We start from the raw sequence: 13037 nt of genomic DNA on the forward strand, positions 1-13037 counted from the left end.
TATCGGAGCCGTTTCATTATTAAGTTTAAAATTACGCTCTGCAAAAGGAATGATTCGATGAATGACTTAGCTGCTCCAGGAACGAATCGTAGCGGCGGGTGCGGAGACTAAGTTTGATTGGCGTCCACGAATGTCGTTGAAACCACAATTCGCGTATATTTATCACGCTCAGCATTCTTTTGAAGAAATCTGAGTTAAATTTCGTGCTCGAGTTTCGTATTAAAAGTGTATTTGCAACATGAGAACACATGTATTTGCGCTATACCGATGTTTGATATGTCACATCACTGAAGAGTACTGAAAGAAACGCGCACAAGGGGCCTAGTAACAGTTTAGTATGAGTATTCACACAAATGACTTTGTATTGTTATAATCCTGTACACATTCAAACGGTTCAAAGAATTCCGACAGGAAGGAACTAGAGCAGAGCTGCAGTGGTCAGGCCGTGGCTGGTGGAGTCGAGAAGGGGAGGTATAGTGCGGGCCAGAAGTCCTGCGAGGTTAGTAGCGTGACTGGTAAGTACGCTGGAAGGAGGATGTAGAATATCCTTGGGCGCAGAATTTTTCTTAGAATGCTAAATGCGTTCAAAATATGTTGGTCGTGAAGTTCTTAGCGAGCAATGCGTGGATACATGTATGATTATTTCAGAACAGTTGACGAGTAACTCGGCCATGTCGAGTGGGCACTGTTTGGTCGTCACTGTAGGGCTCGACCCGTCCGTTCCACGCAGGGCGTTCCCGTTGAACAATGGAGGCAGCTCGCAGGACTTGTGACCCACACTATGTACTCGCGGGAGGTGTGAGCCGCACTATGTACTCGCGGGACTTGTGACCTGCCCTATGTACTCGCGGGACTTGTGACCCACACTATGTACTCGCGGGACTTGTGACCTGCACTATGTACTCGCGGGACTTGTGACCGGCACTATGTACTCGCGGGACTTGTGACCCGCCCTATGTACTCGCGGGACTTGTGACCGGCACTATGTACACACGGGACTTGTGACCTGCACTATGTACTCGCGGGACTTGTGACCCGCCCTATGTACTCGCGGGACTTGTGACCCACACTATGTACTCACGGGACTTGTGACCTGCACTATGTACTCGCGGGACTTGTGACCGGCACTATGTACTCGCGGGACTTGTGACCCACACTATGTACTCGCGGGACTTGTGACCGGCACTATGTACACACGGGACTTGTGACCTGCACTATGTACTCGCGGGACTTGTGACCCGCCCTATGTACTCGCGGGACTTGTGACCCACACTATGTACTCACGGGACTTGTGACCCGCCCTATGTATTCGCGGGACTTGTGACCCACACTATGTACTCACGGGACTTGTGACCTGCACTATGTACTCGCGGGACTTGTGACCGGCACTATGTACTCGCGGGACTTGTGACCCGCCCTATGTACTCGCGGGACTTGTGACCGGCACTATGTACACACGGGACTTGTGACCTGCACTTTATACTCGCGGGACTTGTGACCCGCCCTATGTACTCGCGGGACTTGTGACCCACACTATGTACTCACGGGACTTGTGACCTGCACTATGTACTCGCGGGACTTGTGACCGGCACTATGTACACACGGGACTTGTGACCTGCACTATGTACTCGCGGGACTTGTGACCCGCCCTATGTACTCGCGGGACTTGTGACCCACACTATGTACTCACGGGACTTGTGACCTGCACTATGTACTCGCGGGACTTGTGACCGGCACTATGTACTCGCGGGACTTGTGACCGGCACTATGTACACACGGGACTTGTGACCTGCACTATGTACTCGCGGGACTTGTGACCCGCCCTATGTACTCGCGGGACTTGTGACCCACACTATGTACTCACGGGACTTGTGACCTGCACTATGTACTCGCGGGACTTGTGACCGGCACTATGTACTCGCGGGACTTGTGACCCGCACTATGTACTCACGGGACTTGTGACCCACACTATGTACTCACGGGACTTGTGACCTGCACTATGTACTCGCGGGACTTGTGACCGGCACTATGTACTCGCGGGACTTGTGACCTGCACTATGTACTCGCGGGACTTGTGACCCGCACTATGTACTCGCGGGACTTGTGACCCACACTATGTACTCACGGGACTTGTGACCTGCACTATGTACTCGCAGGACTTGTGACCCACACTATGTACTCGCGGGACTTGTGACCCGCACTATGTACTCGCGGGACTTGTGACCCGCACTATGTACTCGCGGGACTTGTGACCCGCACTATGTACTCGCGGGACTTGTGACCGGCACTATGTACACACGGGACTTGTGACCTGCACTATGTACTCGCGGGACTTGTGACCCGCCCTATGTACTCGCGGGACTTGTGACCCGCACTATGTACTCGCGGGACTTGTGACCGGCACTATGTACTCGCGGGACTTGTGACCTGCACTATGTACTCGCGGGACTTGTGACCCGCACTATGTACTCGCGGGACTTGTGACCCGCACTATGTACTCGCGGGACTTGTGACCCACACTATGTACTCACGGGACTTGTGACCTGCACTATGTACTCGCGGGACTTGTGACCCGCACTATGTACTCGCGGGACTTGTGACCCGCACTATGTACTCGCGGGACTTGTGACCGGCACTATGTACACACGGGACTTGTGACCTGCACTATGTACTCGCGGGACTTGTGACCCGCCCTATGTACTCGCGGGACTTGTGACCCACACTATGTACTCACGGGACTTGTGACCTGCACTATGTACTCGCGGGACTTGTGACCGGCACTATGTACTCGCGGGACTTGTGACCCACACTATGTACTCGCGGGACTTGTGACCCGCCCTATGTACTCGCGGGACTTGTGACCCACACTATGTACTCATGGGACTTGTGACCCGCCCTATGTACTCGCGGGACTTGTGACCCACACTATGTACTCGCGGGACTTGTGACCGGCACTATGTACTCGCGGGACTTGTGACCCACACTATGTACTCACGGGACTTGTGACCCGCCCTATGTACTCGCGGGACTTGTGACCCGCACTATGTACTCGCGGGACTTGTGACCCGCACTATGTACTCGCGGGACTTGTGACCCGCACTATGTACTCGCGGGACTTGTGACCCACACTATGTACTCACGGGACTTGTGACCTGCACTATGTACTCGCGGGACTTGTGACCCGCACTATGTACTCGCGGAACTTGTGACCCGCACTATGTACTCGCGGGACTTGTGACCGGCACTATGTACACACGGGACTTGTGACCTGCACTATGTACTCGCGGGACTTGTGACCCGCCCTATGTACTCGCGGGACTTGTGACCCGCCCTATGTACTCGCGGGACTTGTGACCCACACTATGTACTCACGGGACTTGTGACCTGCACTATGTACTCGCGGGACTTGTGACCGGCACTATGTACTCACGGGACTTGTGACCCACACTATGTACTCGCGGGACTTGTGACCGGCACTATGTACACACGGGACTTGTGACCTGCACTATGTACTCGCGGGACTTGTGACCCGCCCTATGTACTCGCGGGACTTGTGACCCACACTATGTACTCGCGGGACTTGTGACCCGCCCTATGTACTCGCGGGACTTGTGACCCACACTATGTACTCACGGGACTTGTGACCTGCACTATGTACTCGCGGGACTTGTGACCTGCACTATGTACTCGCGGGACTTGTGACCCGCCCTATGTACTCGCGGGACTTGTGACCGGCACTATGTACACACGGGACTTGTGACCTCTACTATGTACTCGCGGGACTTGTGACCAGCCCTATGTACTCGCGGGACTTGTGACCCACACTATGTACTCACGGGACTTGTGACCTGCACTATGTACTCGCGGGACTTGTGACCGGCACTATGTACTCGCGGGACTTGTGGCCGGCACTATGTACACACGGGACTTGTGACCTGCACTATGTACTCGCGGGACTTGTTACCCGCCCTATGTACTCGCGGGACTTGTGACCCACACTATGTACTCACGGGACTTGTGACCTGCACTATGTACTCGCGGGACTTGTGACCGGCACTATGTACTCGCGGGACTTGTGACCCGCACTATGTACTCACGGGACTTGTGACCTGCACTATGTACTCGCGGGACTTGTGACCTGCACTATGTACTCGCGGGACTTGTGACCTGCACTATGTACTCGCGGGACTTGTGACCCACACCATGTACTCACGGGACTTGTGACCTGCACTATGTACTCGCGGGACTTGTGACCGGCACTATGTACTCGCGGGACTTGTGACCCGCACTATGTACTCGCGGGACTTGTGAGCAACACTATGTACTCGTGGGACTTGTGACCGGCACTATGTACTCGCGGGACTTGTGACCCGCACTATGTACTCGCGGGACTTGTGACCTGCACTATGTACTCGCGGGACTTGTGACCGGCACTATGTACTCGCGGGACTTGTGACCCGCACTATGTACTCGCGGGTCTTGTGAGCGGCACTATGTACTCGCGGGACTTGTGACCCGCACTATGTACTCGCGGGACTTGTGACCTGCACTATGTACTCGCGGGACTTGTGACCTGCACTATGTACTCACGGGACTTGTGACCCGCACTATGTACTCGCGGGACTTGTGACTGGCACTATGTACTCGCGGGACTTGTGACCTGCACTATGTACTCGCGGGACTTGTGACCTGCACTATGTACTCACGGGACTTGTGACCCGCACTATGTACTCACGGGACTTGTGACCCGCACTATGTACTCACGGGACTTGTGACCTGCACTATGTACTCGCGGGACTTGTGACCTGCACTATGTACTCGCGGGACTTGTGACCCACACTATGTACTCACGGGACTTGTGACCTGCACTATGTACTCGCGGGACTTGTGACCGGCACTATGTACTCGCGGGACTTGTGACCCACACTATGTACTCACGGGACTTGTGACCCGCCCTATGTACTCGCGGGACTTGTGACCCACACTATGTACTCGCGGGACTTGTGACCTGCACTATGTACTCGCGGGACTTGTGACCTGCACTATGTACTCACGGGACTTGTGACCCGCACTATGTACTCACAGGACTTGTAACCCGCACTATGTACTCGCGGGACTTGTGACCCACACTATGTACTCACGGGACTTGTGACCTGCACTATGTACTCGCGGGACTTGTGACCTGCACTATGTACTCACGGGACTTGTGACCCGCACTATGTACTCACAGGACTTGTGACCCGCCCTATGTACTCGCGGGACTTGTGACCCACACTATGTACTCACGGGACTTGTGACCTGCACTATGTACTCGCGGGACTTGTGACCTGCACTATGTACTCACGGGACTTGTGACCCGCACTTTGTACTCACGGGACTTGTGACCCGCACTTTGTACTCGCGGGACTTGTGACCTGCACTATGTACTCGCGGGACTTGTGACCTGCACTATGTACTCGCGGGACTTGTGACCTGCACTATGTACTCACGGGACTTGTGACCCGCACTATGTACTCGCGGGACTTGTGACCTGCACTTTGTACTCGCGGGACTTGTGACCTGCACTATGTACTCGCGGGACTTGTGACCTGCACTATGTACTCGCGGGACTTGTGACCTGCACTATGTACTCGCGGGACTTGTGATCCGCACTTTGTACTCACGGGACTTGTGAGCCGCACTATGTACTCGCGGGACTTGTGACCCGCACTTTGTACTCGCGGGACTTGTGAACCGCACTATGTACTCGCGTGACTTGTGACCGGCACTATGTACACACGGGACTTGTGAGCCGCACTATGTACTCACGTGACTTGCGACCCGCACTATGTACTCGCGGGACTTGTGACCGGCACTATGTACTCACGGGACTTGTGACCCGCACTATGTACTCGCGGGACTTGTGACCCGCACTATGTACTCGCGGGACTTGCGACCCGCACTATGTACTCGCGGGACTTGTGACCTGCACTATGTACTCGCGGGACTTGTGACCGGCACTTTGTACTCGCGGGACTTGTGAACCGCACTATGTACTCGCGGGACTTGTGACCCGCACTATGTACTCGCGGGACTTGTGACCGGCACTATGTACTCACGGGGGCAGCAGCACCAGGAAGAACAGCCGAGGTGTGAAGGTGAGGATGGCGAACTCGTGCACGTCGCTCAGCGGCACGATGTTGTCCTCGGGGTTGTCTGGCACCGGCACGCCGTAGCCACTGGGACACCGTTCAGTACATCACAGACCGCCATGCTCTTAGCTATAGCATGCACTGAGCACAGATTCATCGCCAGATTATATCTTTATTTATTCAATACTTAGTAGTTAAATTCATGGGTAGTGGTGGCATCCTAAAATTTGCCAACTTCAGAATAAATACATTATATAATATTTTCATATAATGTTTTCTAATCTCTTATCGGTAAACCTTATAGAGAATTTTATGTGTTGTTTTTTAATATGAATTTTTTTTTGATCTCATTAAGCATGTTGTAGTTCGTATTTCTCAAATTTATTGTAAATAGGTATTTCAATTGAACTGGCATGAACTGAGCGACATGTTCCCACCGCATTGCAGTAGTTACTTACTAGATGACTCCTCCGACTGTCACGCCCATGAGGATCATCAGGCTGCAACAGAGGACACGTGACTTCAACACTGCACAGAGAGAACAGCCAGGTTTACGAATAATTGTTGTTTGGCTGAAGGCTTCAATGATCCTCTCCTCCCCTGCTCATAAACCAGAATTTTTTTTTTTTTTTTTTTTTTTTTTGTAAACGCTAAAGTGAGAAATATCAAGCCAGCAAAATGTGTACATTAAGGTTCTTTCAAAAGGATTTTTATTTAGTTAACATAAATCATACTATTACTGTCAGTTCACTGCTGAATTTTCTGTTTCTAAATCACTTAATATGAAAACCTCATCCTAACGACTGATTACTCTACAAACAGCTAAACTAACTAGTCTTCTTATAATCGTGTGCCCCCATTTCAAATTTGGTACCAGTGTTACAGAAGTTGGGAAGAGGAATGTAGGTTATTTGGGATGGAAGTTAAGAGGAAAATAAAATATTTCAAATTGCTCCTTCTCCGTGACCAAAACCAATAAACCTATACTATCTAAATGTATGTTTACAATGTTAACACTGTAATAGTTCTACTTAAGCACGTGTTTGAACAGAGTGTAGCTGCAGTGTTCACTCACCACGACTCTGGCACTCGAGACGACAGCCAGTGCGCGTGGTGGAAGCCTGCAAACAAGAGTAGACGTCTCAAAGCTGTTCACTTACAGAGTGAACACAGCGACCCTCTCCATGTGCGCCTATGTTTGAATACTCGCCGTAAACTAGTAACATGTTCAGTTCGAAATGACTAACTTTCGGGTAAAACGTTTAAAACAATTTATCTTCCTGAAAAACTGGTCGTCAAAAATTATTTTTGGTATATGTGCTGTTACAGAGTATATTTGATCAACAAAATATCTTAAATAAAGCTAACCTTATAAAGAAGAAGTGTGATGATGGCGTCTCCGGGAACTTCTCTAAAACAAAAAGTTAGATGGTGGCCACTTTAAAAAAAAAATTGCTATTGGTAATTTTTCCCAGATCTAATTTAAATTTCAAATGTTTCCGACAGAACCAAACTTATAAATTGATAATGACGAGCCACCCATGAAGATAAAATAGGAGACGATGCTCAAATATTTTTATGTATTCAAGGATTTTTGTTTGTTAATCGAACGATTAAATGATAAAATGGATCACAGACAACTGTTTTGAGAAACAATTGTATCCTATGTTACTTAAAATATATTTTATAATATATGTTTAAAGAAATACATCAAATGCCATACCAAGTTTAAATTTTGGGTCATAGACTGTTAATCATCGATATGGTTAAAACATTTTAATAAACGGTTAGGTTCCAGATGTTCAAAGATTGGTTGTACGCTGTCCTATTCAACGAACGAAAGTCCCATCATGACGCGGAGTTCTGTGAGCACTGGTGTTCGCACAAGGCGACCATTGTACGGAAACTTCCCAGCACTGTCGCAGTTGAGGGGTGGGTCCCAGGCAGGGGCGCAACAACAGGGGGGGGGGCAAGGGTATTTTGCCCCCCCCCCCCTCTGAAACTTTGAAGTGGGGGCAAACGGGGGCAAAGAAAGTTCTGTGTAATCAATTTTTAGGTAATAAAACTGCTTAAATAGCACCATTTTCCACCTTGAAATACAAATTTTTTTCCCGGGGGAGGATCCCCGGACCCCCCGCTTCAATAGGGGGGAACGATGATTCTTTATAAAAAGGTATATTGCCCCCCTTTGGAAATGTAGTTGTTGCGCCCCTGGTGCCAGGGGAGCTGACCGCCGCTACGTCTCGCTCAGGCGGCCAGCGGGGTCGCTACCCAGTGGTGCTGGTCATCGCTGCTGCACATCTGGAGGGGACCGGACACTCACCGACCTTGGCCAGACCCGTGACTACCACGAAGAGGGACGCGGCCATGAGCAGCCCCACCTCGCCCCAGCGCCAGCTGGCCACGTGTATGCCGTGCGCCGCCGTGTATGCCGTGTGGTTGTCGGGAGGCGGCGGGAACTGCTCGCGGTGGGCGGCGGCCGCCCCCAAGCCCAGCAGAGCCCAGGCGCCGCGTGCTGCCATCGCCGCCTCTCGCGCGCCTCTGCCCCCTCTGCCCCGCCGCCCCCCGCTCGGGGCTTGGCGTGACGTCAGCAAGGCCAGCGCTGTCCAAGGTCAGCGCCCGTCTTCTCGCCGTCCACCGAGGTCCTGGTCGCCCTGGTCCGGGTGTTCCCAGGCGTTTAGTGTCGGCAACACTCTTTTTGGGGCTGAAATGGTTACTCACTCGTTCGCGTGGTTTTTGTGTCTACAGTTTTCACTTGGAAGAAGTTTCATTTCAATGGGGACGTAACCAAAGGGGCGATATTCACCCTCCCTGAGAACATAATTGTAAAAATGTTGTATTACTGTACTGAATATGTGGAAATAACCATGAAGCGACTGCTTGGGAAGTGTTTGCTGCTCTGGAGAAAGCAGCGGGAACTAAGCAGGTAGGCCCCTCCTGCGCAAGAACACTTGTGGTCTGTCAGCGGTCTGTCAGCGGATCCTTCAGCGCCGCTTGGCAGCTCTTTTTCCCGCGGGTGAGGGTAGCTCAGCTCGGATTGTAGACGAGGAAAGTGAAGCCAGGATGTGAGGTCGGCTCAACTTAATACAACGTTTTCTGGTTTTGGACTTAAAGAAGCATTGAGTGGACATCATGACTGCCATATTTTATAATGGTTCCCAGGTAATGGTCTGGGTTAACTTTGGCTTAACTTCCGCTAGTTCACGCCCTCCTAACACATTTGTCTTGACCGCGCAGTGACTCACGCACTAGCGTCACTGTGACTGACACAAAAAGCTCGCAGCAACATGTCAATTAGTACATTAGCCAGCGCTAATAGACCTTCGAAGATGCACTTAATTAGCGTGGCCGTGTGTCTGAAGGAGACGGGAGAGAACTAAATGCAATGAGAAATACTAAAATACAATGAAACCTCTAAAGTACGACAGAAACAAAAATAATTGTATTACAATAGATTTCATCTAAAACCAGCATAATAAAATAAACACTAGACAACAGGAGAAACCAACAGTTTTACTTACAACACAAACCACAATAACCAACAAATTACAATGAGAAACAGTGAAATATAACATAAACCCATATCCTAATATCAAACTTACTAACATACATAAGAAACCATTAGAATTTCTTTACAAAAGAAACTATCAAAAACCTACATAATCCATTGGATAAAATTAGAACTGAAAATAAAAACAACAGAAAATTATACCCATAAACAAATAAAAACCAACAGAATACAATATATAAAAAAACTAGAACAAAAACTAACAGAATGACATAACAGTACCCAATGAAAAAATAACAGAAACTAGTGGAATGACTTTAAAAAAAACATTTATTATAACAACAAGAATCAGCTAAACTTAACCTTTTTTTTTCTGTTTACAACAAATCCAATTTAAAAAATGAATCCAGTAGCTACTGAAAACAGGAACAACAGTACATACTGACTGTTATAACTACTCAACAGAAACCAACGAAATTTAGTGCCCCATAATTTTTTCTTGTAAACACCTGACACCTACTGATTTCCTGCATCTGCTATAAGGGCAAGAATAGGGTACCAATTGAAGTGTGGTTTCCCGTGCCTCAACTCACGGGGCAGTGAAACTGTGGTGAATGGGTGACTTCACCTCTTGGCTTGCGGGCAGTAGAGTGTGTGCCAGACAGAGATGCCCGGGGTGTTAGAGCGCCTCAGGTCGCTTGCTGAGACTATGAACAACACTCGGAGCACTAGTGCAATCTATTTATTGTGTGCAAGCACTTAACATCAACTACGCTCGGACATGATCTGTCTCCTTGACAAAGTCTGTAACTTGTTGTTGCACGTACTGATGTGGCAGGCGGAAAGCATCCGGGTATCGAAGCCACTGTGCGATCCGCTGCTCAAAGCGCACACCTAAGCGCAGTCCCGTACTGGATACATGTGTAAGAGGGTACAGCGAAGCATCCAACCTGACATGCACAGTGATGTAATGCAATTACTCAACATGTTATTGAAACAAATAATGTTAAACACCCTTAGGTTACTTAGAGAGTACAATGATGCACATAACACAAAGTGTCTTAAGGTAAGCTGCACAATTACCCTAACATATTACTTATAGAAAATACATTGAAATACATTGCAGGAGTGCCCACAAGGGGGGGGGGGGTAACGACGCAGACTGCGTCATTAAAATTTCAGGGGGGGGGGGTTAAAAGACGAGAAAAATGTATATATTATTTACATAATTATAGCTTCTAATGTGAAAATACGTTTCCGGTGCTTTGATAATTGAAAGGGATCTTGTAAATCAAATTGGCAACCCCGCACTTTCCTCAACAAAAGCAGTTATCTGTCGGTTCAGGATGGAAATATTACCTGATATGACCAAAATTATTATTAGAAAATCAGTTTAAATTAATGCAAAATGTGATAAAATGTAATACTAAAAAAGTATAATATTATAAAATAATTGAGTAAATCATTGAGAAAATGGCATAAAAAATTTCGGGGGGGGGGGGGGGGGCAATATTAGGTTAGGGGGGTGAGTCATAGTTTTTTGGGGGGGTGTGGGCACCTCTGCATTAGGTGTGCCTAGAGAGTTAGTGAATGCACATTAAGTCGTGCGACCTGAAAGTGACTTGATAAATGTGTCATCTGGGCAATAAGTTCAAACATAGGCCATGTAGGATACTAGAACACAGATGTCAATAGTCCTCATATCTAATTAATTAAAGAACACATTGGTGCACTTCTCACAGAACAATGCGGTCCTGTGCGGCCGAAACTGAATAACTGTCAAAGTGGCTGAGTTCATTACAATGCAGCCATGTCCAATCTCGTGTCCGGGCGAAATTATGTAGTTGTGGTTAAATGCACATTCCTGAAAGTTATAATAAATAATGCAGCCCATATCTGAAAAGGGAAGTGTGGTCAGGCCGCCGGTTTGAAAAACGATAATTAAAAGAAGAACTAACTATCTGGATGTTGTTTGCAGAAGTTGACGCTCCGTGGTGTGAGAGACGTGGCCCGGACGGGAATGACTTCCACCAGGGGTTGTGTTCGCGGGAGATGCGCATCAATTTAAGGTCATGTTTGTGTAAAGAAATAAAACCTTTACATTTTTTGTAAATTGTTTACAGAGGTTGCTCGCTTATTACGCCCTTTTAAATGTCTCCTGTAACCACAGAAATAATACATTATGAATACAAAAAATAGTTCCTGCTGTGTCTTTCACAGGGGCGAAAGCCAACTCGGTGTTCAAGGTTGCTGCACTCGCTGTGTTGCACTGCCCTGCCCCTGGCTAATGTTCAGCACGGGACACGGTCATACTCTGAATACACATGTTTTTTTTTCTGAGCTGGTGGAACAAAACGGCCTGTGTGACAATAGGGAACACCGGCAATTGACGTCGCATAAAATTAAAATTTTAACAGTTATATCAATATATTAGTATTAATAAAAGTATCTTTATCTTTGGAAATCTCACAGTGCAATTAGTTTATGTGTGGTCTATAGTAGTCTTCTTCAAATCCTGTTTTTTTTTAGATATACTGTGTATTATATTCATTACCTTGGTGCAGCTTCCGGAAAATATCTACGTACCGTAGTTTGCATTTCATGGTGCAGACACCAAAACCTTCATCATCTAAGAAGTTTTGAGGCTGGTTCCACCTTAACCCAACATTCACTGCAAGCACCGCTGTATTTACTGTTGTGATTGGAAGTTGGCAGACATGAAGGCCAGGAGTATTCATGTGATGGCGGACCTTTGATAGATCATAACTGGAACGTGTTGTTATATCTTGTAAGCAATAGTGAATAATAAAGAAATAAAACATGGCACAATCGGTAGGATCGCCTACAGGTGTTCAAAATACCGGTAGCCAGCGGTGGGCCATGTGGCGCTAGAAGAACGAACTAGTTTGAGCAGTCTCTGTGTGCGTGTGTGTCGGGCGGGTTAGACAATGGAGTCGTTCAAACCGCCACCGTGTCTAGCTCTCGATGGCAATTTGTGTGAAAATTATCGCAAGTTCAGGCAGAGTTTTGACATTTTCATGCTGGCGACGGGCTATGAATCGAAGTCGTCGGCAGTTAAGGTTGCCATGTGGCTCAATATAATCGGAGACGAAGCTGTGGAGCTATACAACACGTTTGACCTCTCGGACGAAGACAAGACGGATTTTACAAAGGTAACAGCAGCGTTTGAGGCCTACTGTAACCCGAAAAAGAACATCGTCGTGGAACGCTTTAAGTTCATCTGTCGTTCGCAAGAATAGGGTGAGTTGTTTGGCTCATTTTTGAGGGATCTAAAGAAACTTGTGAAAAGCTGTGACTTTAAAGAGCAGCAGATAGTGTGGTTAAGGATCGCATAGTACTTGGCATTCGAGATAAAGGCCTACAAAAAAGACTGTAAA

Source organism: Bacillus rossius, chromosome 17 (genome assembly GCF_032445375.1).
Source record: "Bacillus rossius redtenbacheri isolate Brsri chromosome 17, Brsri_v3, whole genome shotgun sequence".
NCBI lineage: Eukaryota > Metazoa > Arthropoda > Insecta > Phasmatodea > Bacillidae > Bacillus > Bacillus rossius.